We start from the raw sequence: 21,897 nt of genomic DNA on the forward strand, positions 1-21,897 counted from the left end.
TTGCACCTGCATATGGCCAGCTGCAGTGGGATTTGAGGTGCAGCAGCAGCTGCCTCTGCCATCTCCAAACCTGCAGAGATGGGGAGCAGCCCCCCCACACACACCCCAGGAGGAGCCCTCCAGGCTCCAGTCTTCCCACAACCCAGCCAGGCTAGGGCCCTACTTACCTCTCCCTGCTCCTGGCTGGGCTGCACAGTGAGGCACTTACTGCAGAGGCCTCAATCCAGTCCCCACCCCTTCCTTTCCTCACAGATTGACCTGCTGGAGCTGGAGGCAGTGGGTGTGCGCATGCATGTATGCCCAGCTATCCCCCCATCCCAGGATCCACCCAAAGAGGCTCCAGGATATACCTGTCGATTGGGATCCCCACATTCGTGACCACTGCCTTAGACCTTCTGTTTAAGTCTTAAATATTAAGTCTTAAGGTTTAAGTCTTTCATTCTGTATGTACAACCCATCTCTGGGTGCATCTACATGTTTATTAAATGCACCGTAATTACAGCACAATAAGTTTAGTACCTGTAATAACAGGTACAAACTTAAATGCACCATAATTGGTGCTACTGTGAAGTAGCGCCAGCACACATTTTTTAGGGGAAGCTAATGTGCAGTAGACTAATTCTAGTGCATTAGCACAGCTTTTGTTGTGATATGCTAATGCACAGTAGAATAAGTCTACTGCACTTCTAGTGTCTCCTGTAAACATCCCCCCTTAGTCATAGATGCATACTTTTCCTTCATTAAATTAGAATGAATTAAAATGCACTTTGATTGAGCTCATTTTGCATGGCACATTATTTACCACTTGTTACTTACCATTCCACCAATCTTTGTGTTATCAGCAGCTTTGACAACAGTGATTTTAATATTTACTTTCAGATAATTAAAGTTGAATTGGACCTAATACCAAAGCCACAAAACTCCATTGGAGATACCCCCATTCGGTATAATTGCTGATTGACAGCTGATTTTTGAGATATGTCAGTAAGCTAGTTCTCAATCTATATTAAGTGTGTGTTACTGAAATATGGCATGGTATTTGTTTAATCAGAATGTTATGCTGTATTGAGCTACGTTATTTTAAAAAAGCATAGCCATATTACACCTATACTGTTACCTTTACCAAACTTATAACAATCTTCTCAAAGAATGAAATCAGGATTTTGTGACCTGTTATTCATAAAACCATTTTGACTGACATTAATTATGTTCATTTAATTCTTTATCTATGGAATTTAATTAACGTTTTCTATTATTTTACCTGGGACAATATCAAGTAACCAGCCTTATAACTACCCAGGTAATTTCAGTTGTTATTTTTAAACACTGACACAACATTAGCATTCTTTCAGTCTTTCTGATACTTTGAAACTTATTAAAAATTAACATAAGGAATTCAGATCTCTTCAGCCAACTCTTTTAGGACTCTTTATTACCACCTAAAGAGGCTTGTTGCCTTTAAAAAGTTTGTACCTATTCAACACTGTTAACTCCTCCTTAGTTGGTAATCAGTTGAAAAGTGAATCATCCTCCTCCAATATGAATGCATCATCCTGGTTTTTTTTCAAATATAGAATAGAAATATTTATTAAACATTTTTGCCTTTTCTGTATGATTATTAACCATTTTATGATCTCTGTTTAGCAATGTCTCTATACTATTGCTAGGATTTCTTTTGTTCCAATTTATTCCTTATCGTCTGCTATTTATTTTTAGTTATTTAAAAGTATATCCTGCACTGCTATATTTAGCTGCTTCTATAGGTTTCCTGTATTGTATTTATTACTGTTTGTCTTTTTTTCCATATGTTATGAGTTTCTTTATTTCCAATCACTTCCTCCATTTTACAACTGAACAACAAGGAACTTCAAGCAAAATGTCCTTGTTCCTGATGGTTGAATCGTGCCTTTTCAGTGATCTAAGAACCTCTTAAACTACTTGCAAATTATGGTCATATTTTTATGCCAAAATTTTTCCTTCAAATAAATTTTACTATTAAATCTCAGCTTTGGGAAACTGGACCTTCTGAAACACTTAGTATGTATGTTACTGGTTGGAACGGTCTTACATTTTCCACATTTTTAACATAATGTAGTAACTGTAGCTGATCTTTTGGCGACATCCAAACCACCCTGTCCAATGCTCTACACTTCACAATCAGGTTCAACATAGTTACCTCATGCTGGATGAAATACCGCTTGTTATCATTTCTAATATTTAGAAACTCCAATGGTATTTTAATGCTGGTTGCATTACACTTCCAGCTTGTCTCTCAAAATGAAGTCTTCCAAACTACGATTTTTCTTTTCACATACTAAGAGATGTTTAAAAGAGTACATGAAACTGTTCTTAAATAGTTCTCTGGTGTCATTTCTCTGTTTTCTGTGTGATTTGAAGGTCTGTAACAAACCTACAAAGACTGTTCCAATTGGGCTTTGTTTGTTATATTAATCTGTATGCATTCAAGATCCTGTAGTTCTACATTACCAATAAGTTAAAAACATATAATGGTATGTTTAATACGACTCTCTCCTTTTCACCTACTCTGTTCTTCCCAAACGGAATTTTAACAGTACAGTGATGTGAACCACCAGGTCTCAGTAATGCCAACTATCTCAAATGTCTTCTCATTAGTGAGAATTGTTACATTGCAGCTTCCAACCTCAGTCTGCAGCCTCTCCAGCTGACCATTTAGGCTGGGTGCAGATGGCTAGAAATCTCTATCTGGGCCTAGGTACCCACCAATTCTCTTCTACTGGAGTGGCCAGCCAGGGTCAGCTGACACCTTTTTTCCTCCTACATAAATGCCTGACCCAGAAGAGGAAGATCTGAGCAATAGGACTCAACCCGTATCCAGACCAACTCACTGTTTCTTGCAGCTTGTGCCTCTGCCTGTTCTCTGTTGGACGTCTTGGCTTCTTGACTGTTTGTTCCCCAACTCCATGCTCTGCCCGATCCTTTGACTTCTTGACTCAGCTTACCCCTAGAGCCTACTCTCTGTTTAATGGATTCCTGACTCAACTTACCCTCTGACTCCATACTGTCCCTGGGCCTTCATTTTCCAGACTTAGCTTACCTTCAGTCCCAGTCTGCAGTCTGATATCCTGGCTTCTAAACCCCTCCTGTTCCTGGAATCCGCTCTATTCAATACTGGCCTCTCAAACCCTGAAAAAACCCTGGACCTGGCCACCATGATCCAGCATGACAAGAATTTCCAGTTCCTCCTTGTTACCTAAACTCCTGGCACTAATACATAAATGACTGACATTTCTTCACATTATATCTTCTGTCACACCAGCTTAATTTTTTTACAACACACTGGGCACATCTACACAAGATGCTTTACTGCACAGTAGACCAATTTAGAGTGCAGTAAGTGTCACTGTCTACAAGTGCAGGGGTGGGGATGGGGCGGAGGGCTCTGTTGTGTGAGGAGGGAAGGGGAACAGAGGTCTGTGTTGGTGGGGGGGGAATAAAGTGCTTCTCTTAGAAATGTCCACAGTGAGCATGGTGCTGGGGGTGCACGATGGTGCTGAGGTCCAGGGTCAGACATCCAGGTGGCCTACAGTGAGAAGTTCAAGAGTTGGTGGTGCCTGGGCTGTCACTGTCAGGTGTGCAGCTCACCCGGGGCCTCAGTTGGACAGGACCATCACTGCTGCTGCCACCGTAGCTGGCATTTCCAGTGCCAGGTGCCCTTTGCCTGCTGCATGTCCTCCTCCCAGGCCTCGTGGAAAAGTTTCTCCTGGGCCTCACAGATGTTATGCAGCATGCTGGTTGTGATAATGACATAGGAATGTTGGCCTCCACAACCTTAAGGTGTGCAGTAAGAGTGCAAGCTACCAAGATCACACTCTACCCACGCAGGTCCAGCCCAAGCACCAGCTGAAGCATGCCTGGCAGGGGTCCAGCTGGCTGGTGTAGAGCCATATGAGCCTGGGAAGGAGCAGGTAGGTGGGATCACCGATGAGGTGGACCAGGCCTGCCACTGTGCCCAGCAAGAGGTCCAGCACCCCTGGCTTGAAGTGCCCACTCTCCACCAGGGCTGGCAGGGCTGAGTTGCGGAAGATGCAAGCATTGTGGGGGTCACCCACGCAGCCGGCACTCACATTGGTGAAGGTACTGTGGTAGCTGACAATGGCCTGGAACTCAGAGTGAAAGCCACACTGGCTGTAGTAGGGGTGGTCACCACAGGGTGGGCAGGTGACAGGAATGTGGGACCCATCCAGGACCCCAATGCACTGGAGGAAGCACAGGGTGCAGAACCCTACCACCATCTCTCAGGGGTTATGCACCTGGAGCACAGTGTGCCCCAGCATGTCCTGAAGAGTGACACAGACCTCAAGGATGGTTTCCATGATGCTCTTTGCTGGGGAGAGACGGCCTCTACCTCACTCTACTGGGGAGGAGGCTCTTCTCAGCCAAACTGGCTGACCTGTTCGACCGATCTTTAATCTAAGCCCGCCGGAGGTTGCGGGGATTACTGCCACTGCAAGCCCACTGGGGAACTTTTGTAAATCCATCAGGCTAAGGCACTCAAGGGAACCCACCCCTACCCTAGCCCCATAATGTTCTGTAGGGAAGGCAAAGGCCCTTAATGGGACACTTGCCTGCCTGTATATCAATGCCAGAAGACTGGGGAATAAACAGGAGGAACTGGTCCTCCTCCTAAACAAGAATGACTACAACATCATGGAGGTAATGAAGACCTAGTGGGACTCCACCTACAACTGGAGTAGGTGGAGTCCCACAGGTGTAGATGGCTATATCCTGTGCAGGCATGATCATGCAGATAAAAAGGGTGGGGATGTAGCTCTCTATGTCAAGGAGAGCTACACATCTCTGCAAATTGACACTGGCACCCAGGAAGGATGACTGGAGTCTCTCTGGGTTAAAATACATGGGGAATGTAGCACTGGGGGCATCATGGTAGGAGTCTACTATAGACCTCTGAAACAGAAACAAGAGCAGGACCAGGAATTCACCACGGAACTGGATGAGGCTGCATGCTTTCAGTGCATGATTGTCATGGGAGACTTCAACTACCCGGACATCTCATGGGAAGAGCACTCAGCCAAAATTGATCAGTCACAAAGCTTCCTCCCATGCATGGATGAGCTCTACCTGACCCAAGAAGTCTATGGGCTGACAAGAGGTAAAGCGTTGCTGGACCTGGTACTGGCCAAGGGTCTGACCTAGTCAGTGACCTAAGAATCAGTGGAAAGCTGGGTGATAGTGACCACGAGCTGATCACCTTTACTATCCATCACAAAGCTGGCAAGTTAGTCAGCAATACAGAACTCCTCGACTTAAGGAAAGCTAACTTTGACAAGCTCAGGAGGCTCGTTGTCGAGGCCCTAGGGGACCACGACTCTACAAGAAGAAGAGTCCAAGAGGAGTGGTTGCTCCTCAAGGAAGCCATCCTGACAGCACAAGGGACGGCCATCCCATCTTGGAGGAAGGGTAACAAAAGGGCACAGCAACCCTCTTGGCTCAGCAGAGAACTTGAGGACCTCTTACACCTCAAAAGAGAGACTTATAAAGGATGGAAGGCTGGAACTACCACCAAGGAGGAGTACTCAGCACTGGTCCATACCTGGAGGGAGCAGATCAGGAAAGCCACAGCTGCAACCGAGCTCCATCTGGCTTCACATATCAAGGATAACAAAAAGTCCTTACAGATATGTAAGGAGTCAGAAAAGCAGCAAGGGTAACATTGGGCCCCTGCTGAACCAAATGGGACAGTTGATAACCGACACCCAGGAAAAGGCCCAGCTGCTGAATGGGTACTTTGCATCATTCATCAGTCCAATGGGACTGCCCCGCCTAGCAAGTCGTGGGACGGCCAGGGTCGGGGCATATTTATACCCAGCATTGGTGTTGATCTAGTAAAGGATAACCTTGAGAGGCTGGATACCTTCAAGTCAGCTGGTCCTGACAGATTACACCCTAGAGTACTCAAGGAGCTGGCAGGTGTTATAGCCCAACCATTGGCAAAAATATTCGAAAACTCACGGCACTTAGGTGAAGTAAACTCATGGCACTCAGGTGAAGTACCTGAAGACTGGAGGAAGGCCAATGTGGTATCCATCTTCATGAAAAGGTGGAAAGTAGATCCTGGGAAGACTGACCTGCACCAAGCAGCATTTACCACAGCAGTGAAGCAGGGCAACCAGGGTGTCCAGCAGGAGCCCAGGGTGCTGGACATCATTCCCAGGGCCTGGGGGTAGAGCAGCCATCACACAGTGGGTGTAGGCTCTGGCAACAGTCACAGAGCACTGTGCCAGCATGCTGCAGGCTGCTCCAAGCCAGGAACACAGGTGGCCAGGGAGCAGCGCACGGAGCTGGCTTTTAAAGATGGCCCCTGGTTTCAGGCAGCTGTGGCCAAAGCCACAGGCAATGCATAGGGGGGGCACAGGGACCACATGCCCCTCTGAGATTGGCCCTTGCCAGCTAGGGAGTGGGGCAGGGGTGGCTGGTACCTGCTCTGAGAATGTGGGAGCATCAAGAGAAGCAGTTTGCTGCTGGCACTTTGTGCTAATGGTGGCAATTGGCTGTTAGGCCTCCCCTCCACCCCCACCCCCAGTCAGCGATTGGCTACTGGTGCTCCCTCAGTATCAGGAGGCATCAGTCGCCCATGGCCAGAGCCTCCAGCTCCCACTGGCAGCTGCATGGGCCTAGTGCAGGGCCAGACAGGGTGGGAGCAAGCTAATGCCAGGAGCACCAAATCTGCTCTCAAATGCCTGCCCATGTAGATGCCTGTCCAGGGACAGATAGATAGATGGATAGATATTAGTGGTGTTTTATTTTAATTATGGGAAAAATGTGGATTTGGGGTTACCTTTTAATTTAAAAATTGGGGATTTAAAAAAATAAATAAATAAGTAAATCAGAGAAAACCAGGATCCCTGCTAATCACAAAGCCAGTGGTTTACCTTCAATAAGGTAAATCAGAGATTTTCTCTCTGCGGGCGGGGGGAAACGGGGGGACTAGAAGGATCCCTAGGACTAGCACTTGAACTTTCATAGATGCTAGGGTCAGAGGGGACCTCAACAGATCATCAAGTCTGACCCCCTGCCTAGGCAGGAAAGAGTGCTGGGGTGCTACGTATCCTCCTTCTAAGATCCCTGGAACTTTCTCTAAGCTGTGTTCCATGTATTGCCGGGTCATTTATTCCAGCACTTATCACCACCAGTGGATTCTTGCCAGATTATTTCATAATCCTGTCTGAATTTGCAGTGAGAAGTAGTTAATTGTGTTTGTCTGAAGTTGCACCTTAAAAACTAGGTAAATCTATCATCTGTCAGCATCTGGTCCGGTCCTGCAGGGACCAAACCAGGAAAGCCAAGGCTGCAACTGAACTCCAACTAGCTTCAGGCATCAAGGACAACAAAAAGTCCTTTTTCAAATATGTGGGGAGCCGGAGGAAAAGCAAGGGCAATGTTGGACCCCTGCTAAACCAGATGGGGCAACTGACAACTGACGCCCAGGAAAAAGCCAACCTATTAAATAGGTACTTTGCGTCAGTCTTTCATCAGTCACACGGGATGCCCATGCCTGCTATGGGACAGGGAAATCTGGGTGAGGGGGATCCCCTACCTCCGTCAATGCTGACCTCGTGAAGGAACATCTTGAGAAGCTGGATACCTTCAAGTCAGCTGGCCCTGATAATCTGCACCCCAGGGTACTCAAGGAGCCGGCGAGCGTCATAGCCCAGCCCCTGGCACGGATCTTTGAAAACTCCTGGTGCTCTGGTGTAGTGCCCGAAGACTGGAAGAAGGCCAATGTGGTGCCGATCTTCAAGAAAGGGAGGAGAGTGGATCCGGCTAACTACAGGCCCATTAGCCTGACTTCTATCCTGGGGAAGATCTTAGAAAAGTTTATTAAGGAGGCCATCCTTGAGGGACTGGCCCACGCTAACATTCTAAGGGATAGGCAGCATGGGTTTGTTGCGGGTAGGTCTTGTTTGACCAATTTCATTTCCTTCTATGACCAGGTGACCTATCACCTGGACAAGGGAGAAGAGATTGATGTCATATATCTTGACTTCAAAAAAGCTTTTGATCTGGTATCCCATGATCGCCTCTTGGCCAAACTGCCCAGTTGTGGCCTTGGCTCCACCACGATCCGCTGGCTGGGAAATTGGCTTCGTGGTCGGACCCAGAGGGTTGTGATTGATGGCAGTCACTCATCATGGTGCCCTGTGACCAGTGGGGTCCCTCAAGGCTCTGTCCTGGGACCCATACTGTTCAACATCTTCATTAATGATGTGGACATTGGAGTCAGGAGTGGACTGGCCAAGTTCGCCGATGACACCAAACTTTGGGGCAAAGCATCCATGCCAGAAGATAGGCGGGTGATTCAGGCTGACCTGGACAAGCTCAGCAAATGGGCAGACGAGAACCTCATGGTGTTTAACACCGATAAATGCAAGGTTCTCCACCTTGGGAGAAAAAACCTGCAGCACCCTTATAGGCTCGGCAGTGCTACGTTGGATAGCACTACAGAAGAAAAAGACTTGGGGGTCATCATTGACCACAAGATGAACATGAGCCTGCAATGCGATGCTGCGGCTAGTAAAGCGACCAAAATGCTGGCGTGCATCCATAGATGCTTCTCGAGCAAATCCCGGGACGTCATTCTCCCCTTGTACTCGGCCTTGGTGAGGCCGCAGCTGGAGTACTGCGTCCAGTTTTGGGCTCCACAATTCAAAAAGGATGTGGAGAAGCTTGAGAGAGTCCAGAGGAGAGCCACGCGCATGATCAGAGGTCAGGAAAACAGATCTTACGATGACAGGCTGAGAGCCATGGGACTCTTTAGCCTGGAAAAGTGCAGGCTCAGGGGTGATCTGATGGCCACCTATAAGTTTATCAGGGGTGACCACCAGGATCTGGGGGAACGTCTGTTCACCAGAGCGCCCCAAGGGATGATGAGGTCGAACGGTCACAAACTCCTGCAAGACCATTTCAGGCTGGACATAAGGAAGAATTTCTTTACTGTCTGAGCCCCCAAGGTCTGGAACAGCCTGCCATTGGAGGTGGTTCAAGCACCTACATTGAACACCTTCAAGAGTAAATTGGATGCTTATCTTGCTGGGATCCTATAACCCCAGCTGACTTCCTGCCCTTTGGGCAGGGGGCTGGACTCGATGATCTCCCGAGGTCCCTTCCAGCCCTAATGTCTATGAAATCTGATGATTTGAGCTCACAAAAGCTTATGCATCTCTGATTTCATTAGCGTATAAAGGTACATTTACACTCTGACTTCTGCTTGATTTTGCAATTACATCTTGTATTTTAAAACTCAGGGGAGATGGCCATATTGTCTTCTTCCCCTTGTGTTCTCTGCTGAATTCTTTTATTCCCAATAAAGTCAATAAGAGATTGCTGATGATGTCAGTGACAATAACATAGTAGTCACAAAACAGCCATATAGCACACTTGAAACATGAAACAGAAAAAACAATGTTTTAAGATACTAAGGCATATGAAAAAGGATATAACATTTTCATAGACACTTAATATTACATAGTGGCAAACACTGAATGGATCGCAAATGTCTAAACTACGGTAGGCCTGTAGGTCTTGTCAAGGTATGTAGAATCAATGATGATAACTTGTGCTGCCATATAACTGTAAACTATTTCCAAGAATTTCAATTATCATATCAATGAAGTGACTCCAAGGTTTCTTTCCCGAGTCCTAACAGCTAGTTCAGAACCCAGCCTTATGTATGTATAACTGAGGTTATTCCCTCCCCCACCATGTGCATTACCTTGCACTTTTCAGCACCAAAGTTAATCTGTAATTTTTTTACCCATTTACTTGGCTTGGTGAGATCTTTCTGCAGCTCCTATCCATTAGTTTGGGAATTGACTACCCAGAATACTTTAGTGTCATCTACAAACTTAGCGTTTTCATGTAAACCCTTAAGTCCAAGTCATTGATGAAAATACTGAACAAAACCAGGCACAGCACAGATCTCTGTAGAAGCCCACTTTTGACCTTCCTCCATCCTAGATACTGGCAATGTAACCCTACTCTTTGCGTTTAACTAGCTCTCAGTCTATGAAAGAACCTTCTCTCCATTTCAGTGGCAACTCAGATATTTAAAAGCTTGTAGTGAGGGACCTTGTCAAAAGCTTTTTGAAAAATTGAAACATAGCATGTCAACTGGATCCCTGGAACTGGTCAACTGGAAAAAAGGAAGTAGTCCTCTTGCAAACAATGGGGCATACCAGTTGGTGTATTTTGAACACTGGAAAGTGAGTTTTAGTAAGTACTCAGGATTCCCTGGTTCCAGAGACAATACTAGAGCTTCCAATACTGATGGGGGTAGCTTCAGTACCTTTAGCTACTGTAAGTAGGTGGTGACCAAAAACAAGGAGACTGAAAACCATTCAATGCCAGGTAAATGTTATAGGTCTAAATATGCAAGTCCCAGAGGTAAATAAGTTGCTAGTATCAGCTCTATCAGTGTCAATATTGGACAGTTTCTGTAGGACCACAGTTGGGTTATGGCTGTGGAAATGGTGTTCTGAGACAGCTAATTCCAAGTGTTGTTTGGCAATAAATTGAGCATATATGGGATCCAGAACAGACTTCCTCTTTCTTCTATATATGCACTTTGAGTGCATGAACATGTAGTGCAAGAGTGGGCAAAATGATTTAATATCCATTCTTTATGATAGAATATTTAAGAAAGGAATCTTTAAGAAAGAATCTATTCTTTAGATAAAGTTCTTAAATTTCAACACGAGAAATTTAGGTTGGATATTAGAAAAACCCACCATAGGATGACTGATTAAGCATTGGAATAGGCTTTACAGAGAGGTTGTAGAATCTCCACCCTAACAATTGTTTAAGAACAGTTTATACAAGAAGGTGACTAGGATGGTTTAATCAGGGATGACCCTGCTCTGAGCAGGGAGTTGGGCTAGAAGACCATCCGAGGTCCATTCCAGACCTATTTGTCTATGGTCCTATGAGATAGCAAAGCTTTGCTATGCTTCTAGCTATCAGCAAGAGTAAAAATAAGATTTTTTAAGAGAGACAAGTATAAGCAGAGATAACAGAAGCATATATAAAATAATGGGGTACAAGTTCCTCTAAGAATTGCCCAAAAAAGAAAGAACAATATTAATCCAAGACAAGGTGTAACAGGGGGCCTTCTCAGGGCTGATTTTCCTGTGGCCTGCCCACCTGTTTCTGGTACAACCCCACCTGGATCCTTCCATTCAGGCAGCCTATTTTGCCTTCATTCCAAGCTACATAGCTCCCTGGGCTGCTTCTCCCTTATGGGTGTGGTCTCCCCAGGACCTTAAGGCTCTACTGGCCTTGGCCCACCTCCAGGCCAGTCAGAACCCCAGGCCTTCAGCTCTGGGCATCTCTCACAGTGGGCCCTAGCCCTTCAACCCTTCTGGTCTTGGCCACAGCATGTCAGGGGATGTCAAGACAGGTTTGAATCTATGGCTCCACTCTCTCACTGGGGTCCACCTTCCAGACCCTACAAGGGGGTAACCCACCCAGTTGTGGAAGCTGGGGTTAAGGTGCCCTGACCCCCTTTTCACTGGGGTGGTAACTGGCCTAACATTTCCTGGGGGCTCCTGCACCACTGAGAGCCCCACCAGGCCACCCACTCCCGACAGGGTGCAGTTTTAGGTCATGCCCAGGATCAGGAGCCTCCTGAACCATCCTCTGCAGCTCCTCCCTTACTCCAGATGATACCAGCAGCCCTGCAGCCAGGCAATGTTATTACCTAGCCTTCCAGCAGGAATGTTATTGCCTGGCCTTCCAGCAGCAAAATGCCCTATTTACATGAGCAGCCCTGACTCCAAAATGGCTGCCCTTATTAGGCACCTGCCTGCTGCTGTCTTCAGGCCCTTAAAGTGGCAGGCACAAACAGTGCCCTGCCACACAAGGTAAAATGGTTTTTGAACTAGGATTTGGAAATACTCTGAAATACAATGATATATAACAATAAAGTATTGTTATTTATTATCAACATTAAGGAAGCTGTTGCAAAATACAATTAATTCATATTGTATGAGACACTCAACCAGAGCCAGTTAATAGTTTTTAAACAATACGTCTTACCATCAGAATATGATAATTGGTTGAAAGTTAAATGTTCTGTATTAACAGATTAATTTTCATACGTTTTTTTGGCAAATGAAACATTTCATTTGGGGTTAAGTTAATAGGCCATAGTGTCACATGATACTACCATAAGATCTTGTCATGGCTCAGCCACAAAGAAATGTAAAGGGAAGGAAAATTGTTCAGAATAATACAGATCTTGAGAGATGTGGGTTCAGGTCCCTGCCATAGGCTTCCTGTATGGTAGGGAAATCAGTTAGCCTCTGTATTAGGGATCTGATCCTGCAAGAAACCAGGAGATTTGCCCTGGTTATAAGAGACTTGCAAAGTAATCACAGCCATTCGGACAGAAATGTAACCATCAGGTTCTGGGCATCACGGGTAGTAGCAGTGGCTGAGCCAGCAGTGGCAGCAGCTGTCATTCTTGTACCCCCTCGAAGTTGGCACCCAGGGCTGGTGCACAGGTTGCCCATCCTTTGTTATGCATTGAGACTTGATTTCTAATTCATGAGACCCTGTCATATATGTCATTAGGATGATCCACTGTGGTTTCATACTGTTATGTGAATGCATCTCCTTGACACAAATCATGAGCAAAATGTTAAAGACTATATTGAGTAAATAATCAATATATTATTTTAACATATATTTTACACTTGTAATATTAATAAGAATCTGAAAATATTCAGCTATATCATTATTTAAATAAATGTACCTAATTATAGTATACTCTCTTAGGAAGCAATAACATGTACCAAATCAAGTGTAAACATTATACTTAGTTAAAAATCTGCATGTTTAAATGGTGATATCAACAAATAAGAATGCATCTTGGGTGTTGAAATCTGTCTAGAAAGCACAGTCAAAAAGATGACAATGACAAATGAGAACCCTATGAAGCACTGAGGCAGCTTAGGTAGTCACAGTTGTTAAATATTCACTATCAAGTAAGCAAAATGTTTCATTTTGATAAACATTGTCAAATCAAAGTATTTTGACATGCCCAAATTGAAATGTCTTTTTCTCCATCACCTCTATTAACTAGCTCCATGAGACTAGCTTACATTACAATTTTAGCAAACATTCTATCATTCTAAATAATAGTAGTAGTTTATTTGCAACTTTTGATAAAATGAAAAAGTAGCATTAATAGTAAAATAATATATAATAAGAAAATTACATGATTTGTGGCTATTGGTAAAAGCATATAATAAAATTACACATTCTACTTATTTAAACAAAAAATTAACATGATATATAATACATAACAATAAATAAAATTAAGCAATATAAAATAGTAGAATACAAATTAAAAACAGGAAACGCTATTTGATTCTGGCAGTTTATTTTTTGTGGAAGTAGTATTAATACACCTACAGCGTATAATATAAACTTTTAAGAGATGGAAACAACACATACCTTCTTATAGGTAGATCATTTACCCAGGTCATGAGCTTTCAATATTTACTTCTGATGTGGGAAACCATAAATTTATTTATCCTAGAAAAGGTGAAGATTTCCAGACACACAGAAATACAAAAGAGAGGCATAGAAAGTGCTAAGGTTCAAAATGTCAAGAATGATTATTCCTTTCCTCTCCTTACTCTATTTGGTGCAAGAGGTAAAAGTTATATTATTCTATTGGTAAAAAAAAATGCAGACACACTGCAACTGGTGTTGAAGTTGAAACAAAGCTTTTCTAAGAAAAGAAGCAAAATTGAGGATAGTGACTCTTTAGGCATAACCTCTTCTCTATATGGGTGAAATATGGTTATTTGGTTTGCTTCTAATATAGTTTGCCTGCCCTAATGAAACAGTGGGAACTGGATAAAAGCAAATGAAAAATGAATAGGCTAGAATTAATCCTGGGGAATTACTTATGTCAATACCAATTTTCTGTTACCTAAAGAGGGGAAAATCAAGGAAGACTGCATACTTAAGTCATGAACTTTAGTCACATATTATTTCACAATCATAACCTGATTTGAGAGCCACTGATTAAACAGACAGAACTGATTAAACTGAATTGCACAGAATATTCCATACAACAATGGGCAGGAGAGCTGTATGATCTTGTGAATAAGGGGTTAACTTCAACTCAGTTGACTGGAAGGACTAGAAGAATATTACAGAGTGGGGCAGACGACAAAATGCACAGCACTCTCCTGCTAAGTGCATGATCTACCCACTAAGTGATAGGCTCATGCTAGCATTGGACCAATGACAATTTAATTATTTTATAAATTTGAACAGTTTGAACAGAAGGAAATGAGTGTGTCCCTACAAGTATATCCTACAGTGTGATGGATAGAACAATCGGTCGTTGACTGGTAGTTAAACTAGGTTTGATGGGGGACGGGGATGCAGGAGATGGAGAAAATCTAAGACCTACAGTCTATGAAACATGCAGCAGAACATCCCAGGTAAGTACTAAGGATTGAATATTGGGCATCAGAATGGGGGGACACCAAAGACACCATTTGGAGGGCTCAACTGCCTCTATATAAATACTAGGAGCATGGGGAACAAGAAGGAAGAACTCACGCTCCTGCTTGCAGACAATAAATTCAGTTTAGCAGGCACCAGACCACCAACTGTTGACACTGACTTGGTGGAGAGTCACTTCATAGTTTCATAGTTGTTTCATAGTTGTTTCATAGTTGTTTCATAGTTGGTAGGGTCAGAAGGGACCTAAGCAGATCAAGTCTGACCCCCTGCCATAGGCAGGAAAGAATGCTGGGGTCAAGCAACCCCAGCACGGTGTCTATCTAGCCTCCTTTTAAAGACCCCCAGGGTAGGAGCAAGCACCACTTCCCTTGGAAGTTGGTTCCAGATCCTAGCTGCCCTGACTGTGAAGTAGTGCTTCCTGATGTCTAGCCTGAACCTACTCTCAGTCAACTTGTGGCCGTTACTCCTCATTACTCCTGGCAGTGCTTGGGGGAACAGGGACTTGCCTGTTCCCTGCTGGTCCCCCCAATAAGTTTATAGATGGCCACCATATCCCTTCTCAGCCTTATCTTGTGGAGGCTGAACAGGTTCAGGTCCTGTAGCCTCTCCTCGTAGGGCCTGCCCTGCTGCCCCCTGACCATGTGAGTGGCCCTGCTTTGGACCCTCTCAATGCTGTCTACATCCCTCCTGAAATGCGGCGCCCAGGACTGGATGCAGTACTCCAACTGTGGCCTGACCGATGTCACATAGAGGGGGAAGATCACTGCCTTGGACCTGCTTGTGATACATCTGTGGATGAATGAAAAGGTGCAGTTAGCCTTACTAACCGCATCCTTGCATTGGCGGCCCATGTTCATCTTGGAATCAATAGTGATTCCAAGATCCTTCTCTGCCTCTGTGCTGGTGAGAAGAGAGTTCCCCAGCCTATAGGTATGCTGCTGGTTCTTCCTCCCTAGCTGCAGTACCTTGCATTTGTCAGTACTGAATCCCATCCTATTCTCATCTGCCTACCCCTGTAACCTGTCCAGATTTAGTTGTAGCCTGTCCCTCCCTTCTAATGTACCCAAAGATTCATAGATTCATAGATGCTAGGGTCGGAAGGGACCTCAATAGGTCATCGAGTCCGACCCCCTGCATAAGCAGGAAAGAGTGCTGGGCCTACATTACCCCAGCTAGATACACATCTAGCCTTCGCCTGAAGACCCCCAGGGTAGGGGAGAGCACCACCTCCCTTGGGAGCCCGTTCCAGACCTTGGCCACTCGAACTGTGAAGAAGTTCCTCCTAATATCCAATCTAAATCTGCTCTCTTCTAGCTTGTGGCCATTATTTCTTGTAACCCCCGGCGGGGCCTTGGTGAATAAATACTCACCAATTCCCTTCTGTGCCCCCCGATGAATTTATAGCCACCAGGTCGCCTCTCAACCTTCTCTTGCGGAGGCTGAAAAGGTCCAGTTTCTCTAATCTCTCCTCATAGGGCTTGGCCTGCAGGCCCTTAACCATACGAGTGGCCCTTCTCTGGACCCTCTCCAGGTTATCCGCATCTTTCTTGAAGTGCGGCGCCCAGAATTGCACGCAGTACTCCAGCTGCGGTCTGACCAGCGCCCGATAGAGGGGAAGTATCACCTCCTTGGACCTATTTGTCATGCATCTGCTGATGCACGATAAAGTGCCATTGGCTTTCCTGATGGTTCGTCACACTGCCGACTCACGTTCATCTTGGAGTCCACTAGGACTCCAAGATCCCTTTCCACTTCCGTGCCACCCAGCAGGTCATTTCCTAGGCTGTAGGTGTGCTGGACATTTTTCCTCCCTAGATGCAGCACTTTGCATTTCTCCTTGTTGAACTGCATTCTGTTGTTTTCTGCCCACTTGTCTAACCTGTCCAGGTCTGCTTGCAGCTGCTCCCTGCCCTCCGGCGTGTCCACTTCGCCCCATCTCTCCCCACATCTTAGTGTCATCTGCAAATTTGAACAGGGTGCTTTTCACCCCTTCATCCAAGTCACTGATGAAGATGTTAAACAGTGCAGGCCCAAGGACCAAGCCCTGGGGGACCCCACTGCCCACATCCCTCCAGGTCGAAAATGACCTGTCCACCACCACTATCTGGGTGCCACCCTCCAGCCAATTCGCGACCCATCTGACTGTGTAGGCATTAATGCTACAGTTGCCTAATTTTTTTAATGAGAATGGGGTGAGAAACAGTGTCGAAGGCCTCCCTAAAGTCCAGAAAAGCTATATCCACCACGACTTCTGCGTCCAAGGATTTTGTGACCTGGTTGTAGAAGGCAATCAAGTTTGTCTGACAGGACCTGCCCCTAATGAATCCATGTTGGTTGCCCCTAAGCATAATCTCCCCTGCTGGTCCCTCACAGATGTACTCCTGGATAATTTTCTCAAAGAGCTTCCCCAGGACTGAGGTAAGACTAAAGGGCTATTGTATCCCAGGTCCTCCTTCCTCCCCTTTTCGAAAATGGGGATCACATCAACCCTTTTCCAGTTCTCTGGCACCTGGCCAGAGCACCACAAGTGCTCATAAAGCCATGCCAGGGTTCCTACAATAACCTCTGCCAATTCCCTCAGCACCCTGGGGTGGTGATCATCTGGACCTGCTGATTTGAACACGTCCAGCCCTACCAGAAGTTCCCTGACTAGGTCCTCTGTGACCCTAGGCCTGGCTGTGCCTCTCCTGAGTCCGTCTGGAATCCCGGTGGCGGGGGGATGTCCCAGTCCCTGCTCAGAAAAATGGAGGCAGAGAATTTGTTAAAGAGGTCAGCTTTGTCATCTGGTGCAACCACCGGATTGCCAAGTGTGTCCTGCAGGGGCCCCACATTACCCAGTGCTTTCTTTTTACTCGCTATGTATTTAAAAAAGGACTTCTTGTTATCTTCGATCCTGGTTGCTAGTCCTAGTTCTGTCTCTGCCTTAGCCTTCCTAACAGCCCCACTTATAGTCTCGAGCAACGGAGGTATAATCCTCCTTGGTGATGGCCCTTCCCTCCTATCGGGTGTACGCCTCCTTTTTAGCTTTCAGACATTCTTGAATGCCTTTGGTGAGCCATGGGAGCTTTTGAGCACTCTTGCCCCCTTTGACTCGTGTTGGGACTGTCACCCTTTGGGCACAGAGTATTGTCTCCTTAAGGAACGATGACTCATCTTGGACTCCCAACTCCCCTACTCTCCAGGACCACAGTGCTTCCCCGACTAATCTCCTTAATTCATTGAAATCGGCCCTTCTGAAGTCAAGGTCTGCTGCCTTGCTGCAGGCCATTGATACTCTGCACTGGATGGTGAATTCCAGCAGGTGGTGATCGCTATCGCCCAGGTGGTTGACAACCTGCAGTCCCCTCACCAGGGTGTTGCCTGTGGCCAGGACCAGGTCCAGCAAGGCATTTCCCCTGGTGGGACTGTGTACCTCCAGGGCTAGGTGGAGGTCCTGTATCTCGGCTAGGAACCTACATGAATGGTCAGACTTGGCTGACTGTTCCTCCCAGCAGATGTCCGGGTAGTTTAGGTCACCCATAATGATCAGGTCCCTTGACCTAACTGTCTCTGCAAGCTGACCTGAGAATTCCTGGTCCAGCTCTTCCCCCTGGTTAGGTGGTCGATAGTAGACACCCACTGTTTAGTCCCTTTCCCCCCGACCCCCTTATATTCCAACCCAGAGCACTTCAGTCTGCCCCTCCTCTGACCCTGTGTTGTTTGTTTAGGACATGTATTGCTCTTTGACATAGAGCACCACATCCCCAGCTTTCCTCCCCATTCTAGCCCATCTGAACAGTCTGTAGCCCTTGATGTTTACCACTCAATCGTGGGTTGAATCCCACCAGGTTTCAGTGAGCCCCACTGTGTCTGGGATTGTGTTAGCTAGCAGGAGGGCAAGTGCCTCCTGCTTGTTCCCCATACTATGAGCATTAGCGTAGAGGCATTTAAGGCCTCCTAAGGGTACATGCACCTCCCTGCTGATCCCAGGTCTATCCAGACCCCTGTCACTTATCTGGGTACTTCTTGTGTTCATCACCTGTCTTGGCTGGGAAGTGTCCTTGTGTCCCCCACCCCCCATGGCCCCATCCTTCAGCAAAGCTAATTTAAAGCACACCCGAGCATTCCCCCTGCATGAAAATGTGGGTCGTTGTCAAGGAACCTGAGGGCTGCCTTGTAGCACCAACTCCAAAGGCACCAGTTGACCACTCTGATGCAGGCCTCATGGCTCCATCTGCGTCTACTTACTGGCAGAATAGAGGAGAATACCACCTGCACCGCTGTCTTCTTGAGCCTGGCTCCCAGGGCCTCGTAGTCCTTCATGATGTGGTCTGGACTGCTCCCTGCCACATCATTTGTTCCCATGTGGATTAGGACCATGGAGTACTGGTCCGAGGGTCGAATGAGGTCCAGGATCATGCCTGTAACATCCTGAATCTGGGCCCCAGGCAGGCAGCAGACCTCATGTGCCATGGGGTCGGGTTGGCTGATGGGACCCTGTGTTCCCCTCAGGATGGAGTCTCCGATGACAAGGACTTGGCGTTTCTTCCCCATTGTATTCTGTCCTTGCTCAGACCGTGCCGTGTGTAGAGTGGCACCATCCCCCCGCAGAGGCATCCACTTTAACCTTCTCCTCCAAGGCTGCCAAGGCCTAGAATCTGTTCCCCAGTTGTACCTGGGGAGCCACCACCAAGCTAGCCCAAGCAGCCCTGGTTCTGGTGGTCACCTCCTGCCATTCCTCTGTTGTGTATTCTTCCCAGGAGGTCTGTCTGCTGGAAGACTGATCCTGCAGAGAATGGAAATATGTGTCAATTTTGTCCTCCGCAGCCCTGATTCCTTGTAGCCTGCTCATCTCAGTCTGAACTTTCCTCACCTGCTCCTTTAGGGCCCGCAGTTGGGCACAAGAGGGACAGAAAAGGAAGCCTCCAGACCCTTCCTCCACCCACAGCCTCTGGGTCCCCACCAAGCAGCTCCCACAGACGGGGGGGCAGGGAGCCGCCAATCCCACCATGGGTTCCATCTGGGTGGAGGCCTCAGAGGAGCCCAGGGTAGGTGGCACCATTGGGGCAGGGTCCCCAGTGGCTGCCTTCTGTGTCCTTACCACTGAGGCGTGGTCCCTAGCAGCTGCTCCCCGTGTTCTTACCATGTCTGTGGAGCTGTGAGTCTTTCTTTCTGTCTTGCTGGAGACTCCTTCCAGGCTCTGGCTGCATGCCCACCTTGCATAAATGTCAGCGCAAATGCCCGGCGCGCCTTTACAGAGCCGGCCTATTTGCACGCTCTGTTTGTGCACGGCTCAGGAGCACGGCTCCCTGCTGGCTCAGTTAAGAGGGATCCAGGGGACTCCCCCTCTGGATCCTCTACAGCTGTGCTGGCTTCCTTGCCCCACTTACCTTTAAAGGATCTGCCTCCACTGCCTCTGCCACCGCTGGTAAGTACAGAGGGGACACGTGTTCTGGAGGCACACATGTGCCCACTCCAGACTCAAGCCCCAACTGCTGGAGGCTTGATCAAACAGTGGCTTGTAAGGGACATGGTTTGAATTACCCACGCTCACACAGCAGCCGATCAGGCCGCTGTGGCCTGGCTCTGCCAATCAGGCCGCTCCAGGCTTCCCTGGCACAGCCTGCTGGCAGCCCAGATCCCTGTGTCGCCCTCCTGCAGAGAGAGGCCTGGTTCCTGGGGTAGCTGCAGCCTCTGCCCCAGGGATCAGCCTCTGGAGAGTCCCCCCTCACCCAGGGGGAAGTCCCCCCACTAGCCAGTTGCCTGTCTATGCCCCACAGAGCACGCTAGTTTGCATGCTCTGTTTGTGCGTGGCTCGGGAGCGCGGCTCCCTGCCGGCTCAGTTAAGAGGGATCTGGGAGGCTCCCCCTCTGGATCGTCTACAGCTGTGCTGGCTTCCCTGCCACCACTGCTGTCTTTGCTGCCACTGGTAAGTACAGGGGGCACATGTGTGCTGGAGGCACACGTGCGCCCACAGAGGACTCAAGACCCAACTTGGATGTACTGGATGTGTTTAAGTCAGCAGGCCTGGATGAACTGCATCCAAGGGTACTGAAGGAATTGGCCCGTGTCATAGCAGAACCACTGGCACGGCTGTTTGAGCACTCGTGGTGCTTGGGTCAGGTCCTGGAGGACTGGAAAAGGGCCAATGTGGTTTTCAAGAAAGGAAGGAAGGAGGATCCAAGTAATTATAGGCCAGTTAGTTTTCCTTGATCCTTGGAAAAGTCTTTGAAAAAATGATAAAGGTTCCTATTTGTGAGAGTCCAGTGGGAAAAATAATGCAGCACAGCAACCAGTATGGGTTCATAGCACGTACACCATGTCTGACTAATCTGGTTTCCTTTTATGACCAGGTCACAAAATGCCTAGACGCAAGAATAGAAGTGGATATCGTTTACTTGGATTTTAGGAAGACCTTCACTCCGGTATCTCACCCCATTTTCATAAATATATGAAGAGGCTGTGACTTAGATGTTTACACAGTCCAGTGGGCGGCAAATTGGCTTGGGGGTCTCACTCAGGTGGTGGTGGACAGGTCAGTATCAACCTGGAAGGATGTGAGCAGTGGGGTCCCACAGGGCTCAGTCCTCAGACCTATACTCTTCAATGTCTTCATCAGTGACTTGGATGTGGGAGTAAGGTGTACTCTGTCCAAGTCTGTGGATGATACTAAATTGTGGGGTGAAGGGAATGACTGCAAGTGGACCTGGACAGGTTGGAAGAGTGGGATGCAGTTCAACAAGGAAAAATGCAGAGTGCTACATCTAGGGCATAAAAATATCCAGCACACTTACCAGCTGGGGAAAGACCCTCTCAGCAGCACAGAAGATCTCAGAGTCATAGTGGACTCCAAGATATACATGAGTCATCAGCACAACAAAGTCATCAGCAAAGCTAACTGCACTTTATCATGCATTAGCAGAAGCATGATGAATAGATGCAAAGAGGTGATACTGCCCCTACCTCCAGGGTGTCATGCAGGTTCAGCTGAAAGCTGCCTGACCTTGGTGCAGCTAGCTCCGCAGGAGCTGGAATTAGGTTACTATTCTTATCAATCTCAAGATCAAGGAATCCTTATTTTATGCTTTCAATATTTTGGAGATTTGCAGTGCTCTATAATTGCAAAACTATATACATTGTGAAATAATATATCACCTGTATTTTGCTTTTCAAAGATGTGTGTTTCTCTAAACACTAGGACAATCAACTGCGTTTAGGTTAATCACATACTACAATCCTGTTAATTAAAACGTTATGATTGTTTTGGATCCTCCTCATTTTTCCTCAATCATTTTTAAAGTATAACTCATGACCAGGATACGTTAATATTGCTGGAAATACATTTGTTTATGTAAACTACAACCTATTGCAGTT

Source organism: Crocodylus siamensis, chromosome 1 (assembly GCF_052110815.1).
Source record: "Crocodylus siamensis isolate JL-2025a chromosome 1, ASM5211081v1, whole genome shotgun sequence".
NCBI lineage: Eukaryota > Metazoa > Chordata > Crocodylia > Crocodylidae > Crocodylus > Crocodylus siamensis.